Source organism: Mus musculus, chromosome 2, assembly GCF_000001635.26.
Source record: "Mus musculus strain C57BL/6J chromosome 2, GRCm38.p6 C57BL/6J".
Classification (NCBI taxonomy): domain Eukaryota; kingdom Metazoa; phylum Chordata; class Mammalia; order Rodentia; family Muridae; genus Mus; species Mus musculus.
The window spans coordinates 49081147-49095374 of NC_000068.7; the positions used below are offsets into that span (position 1 = coordinate 49081147).

At 37.8% G+C, this 14228-nt stretch overlaps 1 protein-coding gene across 13 annotated transcripts in view; it reads left to right on the forward strand.

The window, feature by feature from the left end:
* Window positions 1-14228, forward strand: part of Mbd5 (methyl-CpG binding domain protein 5) — a 370190-nt gene that overhangs the window by 131648 nt on the left and 224314 nt on the right. For 12 of the 13 annotated variants that reach the window (XR_003950018.1, XR_003950019.1, XM_030246630.1 and 9 more), the window contains one exon: window positions 5444-5506. The exons of the other annotated variant lie outside the window; for it this stretch is intronic. The gene's annotated coding sequence lies outside the window, so the exon portion shown is untranslated. The remainder of the gene's footprint in view (window positions 1-5443; window positions 5507-14228) is intronic. 13 annotated transcript variants of the gene reach the window in all.

The window sequence follows — 14228 nt, forward strand, 5'->3', positions numbered from 1 at the left end:
ATATATCTGTTAAATCCATTTGCTTCATAACTTCTGAATGATGAACCAGAGACCTGGGAGGTGAGCAACTCTCAGGACTCAAAAGGAGGGACCTTAGATAAAATGCCCCATGGTAGGGAAAAGGAATTTGTAGAGTCCACCTCTATGTCTCTGTTTAGTTTCTGTTTCCAGCATCTGTCCATTGATGAGAGTGGGGTCTTGAAGTCTCCCACTATTATTGTGTGAGTTGTAGTGTGTTCTTTATTAGAGTTTCCTTAATGAATGTGGATGCCCTTGCATTTGAAGCACAGATATTCACAATTGAGAGTTCATCTTGGAAGATTTTCTTTAGTGAGTATGAAGTGCACCTCCTTGTCTTTTTTGATAACTTTGGGTTGGAAGTTGATTTTATTTTATATTAGAATGGCTACTCCAGCTTGTTTCTTCAGAGTGTTTGCTTGGAAAATTGTTTTCCAGCCTTTTCCTCTGAGGTAGGGTATGTCTTTGTCCCTGAGGTGGGTTTCCTGTATGTAGGAAAATGTTCAGTCCTGTTTATGTAGCCAGGCTGTTAGTCTAAGTCTTTTTATTGGGGAATTGAGTCCATTGATATTAAGAGATACTAAGGAAAAGTGAGTGTTGCTTCCTATTTTTGTTGTTAGAGTTGGGGCTATCTTCTTTTAGGTTTGTTGAAGGATTACTTTTTGCTTTTTCTAGGGTGTAATTTCCGTCCTTGTGTTGGTGTTTTCCCTTTATTACCCTTTGAAGGGCTGGATTCGTGGAAAGATAATGTGTGAATTTGGTTTTGTCGTGGAATACTTTGGTTTCTCCATGGTAATTGAGAGTTTGGCGGGGTATAGTAGCCTGGGCTGGCATTTGTGTTCTCTTAGTGTCTGTATGACATCTATCCAGGATCTTCTGGCTTTCATAGTCTCTGGTGAGAAGTCTGGTGCAATCCTAATAGGTCTGCCTTTGTATATTACTTGATCTTTTTCCCTTACTGCTTTTAATATTCTGTCTTTATTTGGTGCATTTGTTCTGATTATTATGTGTTGGGAGAAATTTCTTTTCTGGTCCAGTCTATTTGGAGTTCTGTAGGCTTGTATGTTCATGAGCATCTCTTTCTTTAGGTTAGGGAAGTTTTCTTCTATAATTTTTTTTGAAGACATTTACTGGCCCTTTGAGTTGAAAATCTTCATTCTCATCTATACCTATTATTTTTAGGTTGGTCTTCTCATTGTGTCCTGGATTTCCTGGATGTTTCGAGTTAGGATCTTTTTGCATTTTATATTTTCTTTGATTGTTATGTCCATGTTTTCTATGGAATCTTCTGCACTTGAGATTCTGTCTTCCATCTCTTGTATTCTGTTGCTGATGCTTGCCTCTATGGTTCCTGATTTCATTCCTAGGATTTCTATCTTCAGAGTTGTCTCCCTATGGGTTTTCTTTATTGTTTCTACTTTCATTTTCGGGTGTGTTGGGGTATCCAGGACTCACTGTGGTGGGTGTACTGGGTTCTGATGATGCTGAGTGATCTTGGTTTCTATTAGCAAGATTCTTACATTTGCATTTCGCCATCTGGGAATCTCTGGTGTTAGATGTTCTAGCTTTCTCTGGCTGGAGCTTGATTCTCCTGTGATTCTGTTAGCCTCTGACAGCACTCCTGGGAGTCCAACTCTCTCCTGAGTCCCAGTTGTCATAGCACTGTCTGCAGGCAAGCTCTCCTCTTGCAGGGAAGGTGCACAGAGGTCTGAAGCTCAAATCCACCTCTTGGCCCAAAGGGAACCTGTCCAAGAAGCTCTGTTGCTTCTGAGGCCCATGAGCTATCCTGAGCGGACTGGTCTAAGAGACCCAGGATAGAAGATGGCACTCTCACCTGAGTCCCAGGGTCAGAGCCCTCTCTGGAGGCGGACTCCTCGGTGATCCTAAGATCCTGGGTGTGTTAGGGCCCCTGCAGCATGGAGAGTCCTTTGGGAACTGTGGCACTGTCTGCTGAGTTCATGCCCAAGGTGGCACAGGGCTGGCTCTTACCAGAATGAAACCCATCTGCTGGTCTGGCTGGTTTCTTGTGTCTCTGTTCCTGCTGGCCTAAGCCCCTCGGGTTGTTTTGGAACAGATGTTGTGTTCCACTCACCAGCAATCCCAAGATCCTGGGTGTGCTAGGGCGCCTGTAGCGTGGAGAGTCCACTGGGGACCTTTGGACTGTCTACCAAGTTGCGCTCAAGGTGGCGTGGAGCTGGCCTCTATTTGATATTCTTTACTCCTGTTCTTAAAATATACAAGGGCACCTAAGACCTACCTTGCACAACATAGAATTTTAAAATGTTGTAAATTCCACATAAAGCTCAATTATTTATCTTCAATATCAATTTGAGAAACTATAGTTATATATATTAAATAAATGTATGTTATATATGTATATATAATGCTGAAAATGTGGAAATCTAAATAATGAAATATATCCAATTGTATATTTACATGATAGAGTAAAATGCAGCTTTGAAAGCCAGATTTTATTAACACAAGTATTAGCAATAAATGAAAGTTGTTTGGCTTCTTTTGTTGTTTGTTTCATGTTTTGTTTTGTTTTTATGTGCATGAGTGTTTTGCTTGCCTATATGTCTGTCTACCATTTATGTGTCTGGTACCTGTGGAGACCAGAGAGGGCTTCAGAGCCCATTGATACTAGGATCACAGACATCTTGGAGCTGCCTTGAAGCTGCTCAGAACTGAACCCTGGTCCTCTCCAAGAGCAACCGGTGCTCTTACCCACTGAGCCATCTCTCCAGCCCCACTTAAAAAAAATCTGATAAGTGAGCATTTGTTAATTCTTCTGAGATAAATTTTGGTCATAATGTTTGGTTTCATGTAATAGTAATAACTATTTATTTCCTTTATTCTGTTTAAAAACATAGGCAATATTAGATATTTGTATATTAATCAGATGAGTGAAGAAATGTGACCAATAGGCAGGGATGAGGGAATCTTAAAGTATTTTTTTCTCTATAATTTTCTTCTCTCGCACATCTCACACTGTATGTTGAGGAATTGAGATGTATAAATGCCATTGTTATTAAAACACACATCACACACATGTGCGCGCGCACACACACACACACACAGCAAAATGTACTCATACAGAACATGCCATTCAGACAACACATTAGGACTAGAGTTCTTTTCCTTGGCTTGTCTTCAGCAACGTCAGTCAGTTGAGAAGCTATCTGTATATTTACTGAGAGGATATTGTTGTCTTGCCAAATAGTAAATTCCTGAGCTCAAGGGATGTTCCTGCCTCAGTTTCCCAAGGGCCAGGACTATAGTTGCACACCACCACTCCCAGCAAGACACATAGATGTAAGTATGAGAAAACCCAGCATATACACTGCACCTCAGGCCATTTGTGCTATGTGTTTATGTAGCCACTTTCTTCACAAGATTAAAAAGCACATGTGGGATAAAAGCTGAAATTGGAGTAAATCTTGTTAGTATTTGCACTATTCTTTTACCATGTTGCTACATCTTGCTTCTTTCCAGCTACACAGTTGATTTAAACTCAGATTAATCAATACAAGTACAATCAATACAATCTTGATCAAATCAAAAAGACAAAACAGGTCATAGAGATGTTGTTTGGGAAAGGATTGAAACTTGGGTGAAGTTTGACATTTTTATGTATATTTTCATAATTCATATATAATATGATTAAAATTGAGTAATTGTTTTATTTACTGAAGTGTGTTTACTTCAATTTGAATTGAATTTTTGTGGAATATACATATATTGTAACTAGAAACATCTAGTTGTATCGATTGGTCATGGCTGTAGTTCTCACATAGGTTCTCTTTACTGTATTAATAGGAATTAAACTATATTAAGGGGAATTAAATTTTGGGTTTAATCATCCATAGGTTTTTTTTTCTTTAACAATTTGCTTTTTGGAATTGAAAATCTATGTCTGTTTATAGAAACCGTGTAGTAAATGGAACTGGGTTTCTAGGAACACGTTCCTTGGAGACAACATAGTCCTGGTTATCGTCAGGAAGGAAGCATTGGCAGCCTTTGTGCCATTGTTGGCATCTCTGTCACAGGAAAGAGCAGCCCACAGAGCAGAGAACTTCGGAAGGAATTCACTTCTTGGAATGTTATAGGTCCTTTGTGGTGTTTCTGTTTTGTAATATTTTTTTGGGCAGCCTCTAGTCTGTTAAAAGTATTTCCCATAACTTTTAATTTCTTAATATTAAACTTTTGTCACTCAAAATTTCTCTTTGTTATAATGTTCTCATTTACTTCACTTTTAACATATGGTACTGGCCTTTCCTTAGCTGCCTCAGTCATTTTGAAATAAAACAAGTAAGTAATTTAAAAATGTAATGTGAACAGTATTTAACACAACTGAGATCCATTTTCTGAATGAGCCAAAAAGCTGTTTGGGAAGGCAGAGAGAGTAACTTCAGGCTGAGGTTCAATTTTAGTGTCACTTCTCTCACTGAGCAATAATGAGATGATACCTATAGCCTTACGTTTAGTGGTGATTAAATGACATCTTGGGACTAGGAAACAATCGGTTTATAATGGTGTAAGTAGAATTTGAATTTAATACATTTTATCTGCTACTAGATTAGATAAAATATTTTTATTTTCATTCCTGAAAAATTAGTGACTAAACTGTTAAAGTTGATCCTGTATAATAAAAGTATGATTTGGGGCTTGAGAGTTGGCTCAGCGGTTAAGAGCACTGACTGCTCTTCTAGAGGTCCTGAGTTCAAATCCCAGCAACCACATGGTGGCTCACAACCATCTGTAGTGGGATCTTCTGGTATGTCTGAAGACAGAGACAGTGTACTCATATACATAAAATAAATAAAGCTTTTTTAAAAAAAAAGTATGAGTAAAAGAATTCTAAATTGTCACCATCTGATTGGCAAAGGCCTGATGAATATCGAAAGTGACTGGAGGTTTGAAGAGGCAGCATTATTCATTCTGAGTGTCCATGTTGCCTCATTGCCTAGAAAGCATTCTTACCAAGGGGAGCTTGTCTCCCAGCCTCCCAAATGGGAAATAAAAGACATTTCTCTGTACTAGCTGTGTTATATAAATAGGATTATTTTACTATATTTTTCCATTACAAAGGAGTCTTATTCTTAAAATAATTAAACATTTTTAAATTTATGAGCTGTAATCTCTAGTTATGTGTGGTCCTAAATTTTATCTTAACTAGTTTTTTACAAACCCATTAATCTCCTTTTTGTCCTTCATTTTCAGTCAGATATTTAAAGACTAGAACTTCCTTCAACTGATTTCTCTTCTAACCATCAAACTCTACACTCATGGTTTCTTAGAACACTAGGATTTATCACTCTTAAAACTTTGTGATTAATGAAGAGCAACATACATTTTTGTTAAATTAGCATGAAAATAGTGCAAATTAAATAAGACTGATGGCAAACCTAATTTTATCCCACAGGTGCTTTTGAATGTGTGTAGTTTTCAGAGGAATTAAAAACAGAAGAGAAAAGGACAACTTTGGGTAAGAGTGCTTGAGTAGTTTCCTTTAAGAATTGTTTCCGTGTGTATAGATGGCTTACATACATGTCTCTCTGTGCACCCCGCATGTGCCTGGTGCCCCTGGAGATCAGGAGTGGACAGGAGGAATAGACAGTTGTGTGGGGGCTGGAACAGAATCTGGGTCCTACAGGAGATTCTCTCAACTACTGAGTTATTTCTGTTGCTCCTAGTGTCATGTCTATTCCTCTTCCTTTTCTTTTTTTTTTTATGTGCAAATTTGTTTTTTATTGGGTTGGAGGGGTTGGTCATAGGGTTTTTTTTAATATTTTACTATTATTGACATTGCCATTTTTATCAATTACAACAAAAGTGAAAATTGCTATATATATACTCCATTTTTCAAAAATAGCTTAAACAATTCTAATTTCTAAATTATATAATTATAGAATCAGTTGGCCCTGGCCTCCTCACCTTTTAAACCCTGTTTTGTTTTGTTTTGTTTTTAATTTTTTATTAGGTATTTTCCTCATTTACATTTCTAATGCTATCCCAAAAGTCCCCCATACCCGCCCCCCGACTCCCCTACCCACCCACTCCCACTTTTTGGCCCTGGCGTTCCCCTGTACTGGGACATATAAAGTTTGCAAGTCCAATGGGCCTCTCTTTCCAGTGATGGCCGACTAGGCCATCTTTTGATACATATGCAGCTAGAGTCAAGAGCTCCAGGGTACTGATTAGTTCATATTGTTGTTCCACCTATAGGGTTGCAGTTCCCTTTAGCTCCTTGGGTAATTTCTCTAGCTCCTCCATTGGGGGCCTTGTGACCCATCCAATAGCTGACTGTGATCATCCACTTCTGTGTTTGCTAGGCCCCGGCATAGTCTCACAAGAGACCGCTATATCTGGGTCTTTTCAGCAAAATCTTTCTAGTGTATGCAATGGTGTCAGCATTTGGAAGCTGATTATGGGATGGATCCCTGCATATGGCAATCACTAGATGGTCCATCCTTTCGTCACAGCTCCAAACTTTGTTCCTCTTCCTTTTCTAACTTGATTTATTTTCAAAGATACTCCTTTTCAAGAATAGCTTTGTCATTGAAATTGATAATGTACTATATATAAATGTAAATAAAATGATAGTCATTCAGTTATATTTCTTTATTAATGTAATTATTAAAGATATGTGTAGTCCAAGCCTTATTCCTAATATGTAGCTATAAGCAAACATCTGTAATTAAGCATTTTTCATAGTAAGAAACATTAATTTAAAATAGCAATTTTTAGTATACCTTAGCTTCCAGATAAAACTTAGTTTTTAACTAATTATCATCATAGTGATTATGAATGCCTTTTGATTTTTCTAAGATAATAAATAGTGTGAGTCCCCTTACTGTATCATCTACGAAGCTCTTATTTTTATGTGTACACCAGTCTTCCAATGGCCAGTTCCTGCATCTAAGCTCTAAGACTGGCGTTTGACCTGATAGAATCAACTGAAACAAGACTGCAAGCAAACATTGTCCTGTTTCAGCATAATAAGCAGCTGCACAGCTTGTGTCTTGTACCACATGTGTTCTTCTCATGCAGCTAGGCTTCAGGGGGCTCTGGGATAGCTGGTTCTGCTGGGCTTTTTATCCTCTGCCCATGCTTCTTTCTCATGTTCTTAACTTCTCTGTAGTGACAATCAAAGTCCCAAACAAGTTATAGTTCCTTATTCTTTCTTTTCTTTTTTTTTTTTTAAGTTTATGCTGTTCAGTTTACTTTCATACTATTATTTGCTCTTTGGGAAAGATCTGCATAGGAATAATCAATAGGCTTTTTATTTTGCTTTTTGTCTGTAAAAATTATCTTTTTTGTTTTTGAGATTATAATATAATGCAGTAGTCATCTTCTGGAGGAACCCCAACTACAAAACGTGTGTGTGTGTGTGTGTATTTTATTATGAACAAAATATTTTTAAAAAATAGATCCTTTTCCATTTCCTATTGGCTAACAAATACCACTAAAAATTAGCAAAAGTGTGTTACTAAATAAAGCTTCTAACATATTCAATGTATCATTACAATTCTAACATAATTTATAATACTAAAATCAATATAAGTGATAAGTCTTAACATTGAAAATAATAATACATTTTAGTTTTTCTTAAGTTTAAATTTATATACATATTCTTGTGGGCTGAACTAAAGCAAACCTTAATATGAAATGCTCATGTATGAATGTTTAGGGACATTTAACATGCTAAAAAAAAGAAAGCAATAAAAAATAGTATAGAATAATATTCTAAGTTAATGAAAACTAAAATTCAAGGAACTTAGTGTGCCACAAAACTAATAAAATATTTATCAGCCACCTTGATACTAAAATAAGATGTAATAAAATGTTAAATGAAAGTATTAGGAATAACCTAAAAGTACTGAAGACATTGAAATGGAATGCATTTGACCACACCCAGCAGTCATTTTTCGCCAGAAATGGTCACAAAGCACTCAGAGCTTTAGAGTAAAAGACTGGAAGTCTAGATGTTAGCAGATGTAAGTCAGAGATAGGCACATTCTTTTGATCTCTGAAGGGCTCAGCAAGAGCCTGTTCACTGTTAGCTAAAGGCCTATTTGCAAACTGAAAACAACAATAACAAAACAAAAATTCACAAAGAGAGATACCAAGTCCATCTCCAGGAATTGAGTTTCTGATGAATTTTTCGTTCTTTATTAAGTTTTCTAAAAAGCCAATAATAGATCTATAAATTTAAAAACTCTGTGAAAGATCTGCTAGCAAGTCAGAATGCCGGTGTGAGGGGAATTTCACAGTATCCCACCTAGATGAAGAACTATGGGCAATCAGTTGTTGAGAGAATTAGACAATGTCCAATAATAAGCCCTGAATACTTCTACATATGAACAAAACTAATAATATACTTGGTGGGTTATATACTTATATATACATATATCAGGTTGGGAAGATGGCTCAGCACTGAAAAACATTTGTTGTTCTTAAAAGGACCTAGATTTAGTTCCTACTATCCACATGACGGTTCACTACTCTTTATTACTCCAGTTCCAGGGGAATGTGACACCCTATTGTACCTCCGTGGGCACCAGGAACAAATGTGCACTTACATGCATACATACCGGTAAAACACTCATACACATAAAATAATAAATTTCATTTGCATGTATACATATGTATGTATATTTAACAATATTTAACAAGATGTTCAAGCATGAATTGAAGAGAGCATCAAGGAAACATGGTAGAAATGATCAAACTATGATACTAATGTGTATTAGGAGGGCTCTATAAAGGAGCAGAACTGATAGAATGAAATGTATGTGTATATATGTAGGGTGTGTATAAAAGATTTATTAGAATGGCTTACAAGCTGAGGTTTGGCAAAAAACAAACAAACAAACAAAACAAAACAAAAACCCAACCATGTATCTACCCCAATAAGAACAAAGCATTGTCCTTTCCATGAAGGTCTGATGTAGTCCACCTGCCACTAGGTCCCTGGCTAGTCAGTCATCCTGGGGAATGGTGCCATATCAATCAGGAAATCGTAGTTGGTCTCTGCTGTTGACAGATCAGCACTCAGCAGCAGCTGAAGCCAGGCCAGCCTTGGTGAGTGGAAATCAATATTGTTGAGCCAATGCATAACCTCTGTCTCTGCCACCATAGCCATTTTGTTCATGGGTCCACTGGGCAGTGAGTGACAGGGATGGCTTGGAAAGAGATGGACTGTCCATATGCTGGGTCATGCTATCTACTTGACTATTGAACACTTCCTCTACTGAAGTCAATTTTTATGAGCATTTACATGAGACACAGTTATCTTCATATCCTGTGACCAATTTGAGAGAGGTGGTCACATAATACTTCCCAAAATGTCCTCATTAATTTTTCCAATCATGTTCTATTCAAGTAGCTGACTATCAAGTTAATCCACTGATTATACATCATAACACTGGTTATGTATCAGTAAACAGTCTCACAATTGGCCATTTCTCCTAAGCAAAACATATGACCATTTTTACTGCCCAAAGTTCTGCCCACTGTGAAAATTTCCCCCTCATTGTCTTTAAAAGTTGTCCCAGAAAGAAGTTAATATGCTGCAGCTGTCCACTACAGGGTGGCACTTGCATAGAATGATGAACCATTTGTAAACCAGGCCCTAGTCTTCTCCTCCTCAGCCAACTGGTAATAGAGCTTATCCCATGTTTGTATAAGCAGATGACATTACAAATGAAGTAGAAACCGTAGGCTCTTGAGCAATTTCATCATGTAACTCATGTTCACGAAATCTGCTCCAGTCCAATCATGTGTATTTAACTTTCATTTGGTAATGTATTGCTTCTGTGTGCATTGTACTTTGTGCTTTTATGAATGGGACGATATCCAATTCTTGATAGGCAGCTCAGATCACATGGTAACTTGTCAGACATTCAGATTCCGCTAAGGCCCAATAGCAAGCTAAGGCCTGTCCCTAAAAGGTGAGGATAACTGTCTTAAATGATGGTAGATTCCTGTTCCAACTCCCAAGGTCCTCCTGTGTGATTTACCTTTAGCAGCTTGACAAAGGTCACAAACACTGTCACCGACACAAGTATCATCAGGTCTGCTGGATCTTTTGTCAAAGGGACAGAGCAGTCTTCATATCCTGGACCTATTATGGAGCCAGCTCCTATTCCAAGACCTATTTAAAGCTAACAGTTTTCCAAGTCATTTGGGTACATGGCAAGACACCCAAGTGAGAAATGAGCTGTATCCCTATCCAAAGAGGACCATTAAGCAGCTGTGTTCTTTGTTCTTAATAGTGAGAGGGGCCTGGATAATAACTTACCCTTTATCATAGAAGGGATATCTCCATGCTACACATGACTGAACTCTGAGAAATTTCACTGACATAGAAGGAGGCCCTTGAAATTTGGATTTATTTCCCATCCTCTGTGTACTGGCTAGTTTTGTGTCAACTTGACACAGCTGGAGTATCAGAGAGAAAGGAGCTTCAGTTGAGGAAATGCCTCCATGAGATCCAACTGTAAGGCATTTTTCTCAATTAGTGATCAAGGGGGAAAGGCCCCTTGTGGGTGGGACCATCTCTGGGCTGGTAGTCTTGGTGCTGTAAGAGAGCAGGCTGAGCAAGCCAGGGGAAGCAAGCCAGTAAGGAACATCCCTCCATGGCCTCTGCATAAGCTCCTGCTTCCTGACCTGTTTGAGTTCCAGTCCTGACTTCCTTTGGTGATGAACAGCAATGTGGAAGAGTAAGCTGAATAAACCCTTTCCTCCCCAACTTGCTTCTTGGTCATGATATTTTGTCCAGGAATAGAAACTCTGAGTAAGACACTCTGATATACTTATGCACTACCAACAAAACCAAAAATGGCTATTGTGGCCTGCTTACTTGTTCTAGCCTACATAATGGCTTCCATATAGTGGACAATTGATATGCTGTAGAAGAAACAGAGACCAAGATCCCTTTAAACTAAGTTTTGACTTAGGGCTAGAGAATTAATATATCCTTTAGATCAAACTTTAAATGTATCCTAATGGCCTTTTCAACTGAAAGCAAATTGCTCATAGAGGCCTATACAGATAGATACCTAGAAAAGGCATTTCCTAGCTCAATAGCTGACTACCTTGTGCCATGAGATATGTTCATCTTCTCATATAAGGGTCCAGCTGCAATATGAATCATTTCTTGATTACTTTTTTAAATCAACTGTCATTCTATATGATCCTTCTGTCTTTTGCACTGGCCAGATGAGAGAACTGAACGGACATGTCATGGGTAGTCCTACCACTACATCTTTCAAGTCCTTGATTGTGAAAGTAACTTCTGCAATTCAGTGAGGGATACAGTATTGGTTTTGCTGTATTTGGTTCACTGCTTTTCCTGGTAGACCCAACACCAGTGGCTTCCATTTAGTCTTTCCAACCATAGTAGCTCATAATAGTTCCATAAGCTTTTCAGCTTGTTTTTCTATCAGCTTTTCAGTATCTGAATCTGTCCCAATTATACATTCAATAATTGAAGGAATAACCACATAATGAATACAGAGACCCACTGGATGGATGCCCTTCAACCAAAATTCATTGGATACCTGACTTCCATAAGATTCCGTTTTACCTGAAGGGCTGCAATGCATCCTGGAGTCTCTTTTAATCGCTGTCAGTCAAACCCAGTCTCTAATTGACACCAGAAAATCTGATTGTTTTTGTAGTGTACAATTATTTCTTGTAAAAGCCTATGGGTCTCTCTGGGGGAATGATGGGAGAAAGGCTAACTGTAAAACGCAGGTATTTTAGCACAGTCCTTTCTTGGCAAGGAGGGGGCATACTTTCATTCACAGAGTGATAAGGCTCAAATTTGGAAATTAGCTCATGGCCCAAGATTCCTTGTTGCTACTGTCCAAGGTAACCTTTCATCTGTTCAAGACTTTTTTTCTACTTTTACAGATCAAATAAAAAATATAATAGGCTTAGTATGTGTTTCATTCCTGGAAACACCATGACTGATAGCCAGTACCTCAGGTCCATAGACGTCATGCCACCATAAAATCACTTTTCCTGTGCTGTCCTTTTGGGGTTAGACCATTATTGTCCACTTCAATAACTCCGTTCACCTTGCCTTTGGTAATTCAGTGCTGCCATTAGCTCTACGCTGCTGAGTTGTTTCTCCTTCTCTGTTTCAGTATGTAACGCTTAAGAGTGTCTCCGAGTCTCACACTTGTTGAAGTTGTTTAGTTAGTGGAGGTGAATAGCACTATGCTGGATATGCTGGAATGAGGCTGGGTTGGCACAAGCTCAGTGCATGTTTAGATCTCAGCAACTCCTGTTAGGCCTTCTGTAGGCTCTCCCCTCTTAGCACAGTTACATGTGAGCAATACTAAATGTTCTTCCTAACTTGCACATTTACACACAGATAGGTAGAGCTGAAGAGATAGATCATCAGTTAAGAGTACTTGTTGCTCTTGTAGAGAGCAATAATTTCCAGAACCCACATGAAGGTTCACTACTGTCTGTAACTCCAGTTCCTTGTGGTGGAACAAGCTCTTCTGACCTCGGTAGGTACGAGGTCCATAACTAGTCCACACCAAAACATGCAGGAAAAGCAGACATACTCTTAATTTATTTTTAATATGTGTGTGCACGTGTGTGTGTGTGTGTGTGTGTGTGTGTGTGTGTGTGTGTGTGCGTATTTATATATAACAAGCAAGAAGTCAGTATTTTAAGAGAGTCACAGAGGAGCTGGGGGAGAGAGGAAGGGATAGAAATGATGTAAATATATTGCTAGTATGAAATTCTCAAAATATTTTATATATTAAATTATAAAACATCTCTAGCAGATTGGTCACTTATATGTCTTCAAGTCTAATCTATCTCTGCCTGCTTATTTCCTCACCAGCTACCAACCTATATAAGATATTTTCTGCTCAGTTTGACCACTTTTGTCTGTGCTACAACATGAGTAACTGATGTATGTTTTTGTCTAAATTTTTATTGTTTAAATATTGATGCTTTATAATTCAAGTAATCAAATGTAATTTTAAAAATTAATATTATAAGTCTTGGAGAGTAATTGCCTGGTTTACATCCTGGCCTTACAACTTAAACCTGTCAACTTTTGGTGTTATTTTCATCTCTTTTCCTTGCTATCTTAATTTGCAAGATAGAAATGATTCAGAATATATTTGATAAGGATGCTTTGAATAATAACTATATTAAATGTACAAGATTGAGAATGACTGATACCTGATGAATAAAAATGCTCACTGTATAAGTGTCTGATATACAAACCATTTGTTAAAAAAAAGAATGCCTTTTAAGTATATCTTCTGTGTACTGTCTGTTAACGTAAAAAGGTGAATGTTGGGCCTACTATGTGCCAGTTTCAGCTGTCATTTGTTGATTTTTGTAAAATGAAATCTACTGTAGTTCTGATTTGCATTTTCACTGACAGACAAGTATGTTGACCATCCTGTAAGTGTTTCTTCACTACTTGTGTTTCATCTTTTGAGAACTCTGCTTCCTTCTATAACTCATTTTTGCTTGCATTTTTTTCATGTCATTTTTTTACTACTTTATAAATTCTAGATAGTCACGCTCTTATCAGGTATATAATTGGTGAAATTCTATCCCCGATCTGTAATGTGGCACTTTACACAAATGATTGCTGTAAATTGCCTTTAGTGTGCCAGGCTATGTCTTTGTAAATCTAGTCTCTTCGGGCTATTGTCCTGAAGCCTTTTTGCATTTTTGTCAAAGGCCTTTTCTGCAGTTAATGTGATTATCATATGGTTTCACCTTTCAATCTACTTTGTGTGTAGATGACATTTACTGATTTACAAATGTTGAAAACTGTCGACATCACTGGGATGAACCCTACTTGATCATAGTGGATGCTCTTTTTGATGCGTTCTTGGATTTGGTTTGCAAGTATTTTATTAAAAGTTTATCACTTTATCTTAAAAGATTTTTGAGGTGCTCTTTCAGGTTTTATTTTGTGGAATAATTTGTGGAACGTTTGTATCAGTTCTTTGAAGGACTAACTGAATTCTGCACTAAATTCATATATCTCTCTCTCCTCTCCTCTCCTCTCTCTCTCTCTCTCTCTCTCTCTCTCTCTCTCTCTCTCTCACACACACACACACACACACACACACACACACACACACACACACACACACACACACAGAAATCTGACTACCTCTTCCCTCTTCCCTTTTCATCTGTAATTTTGGTGT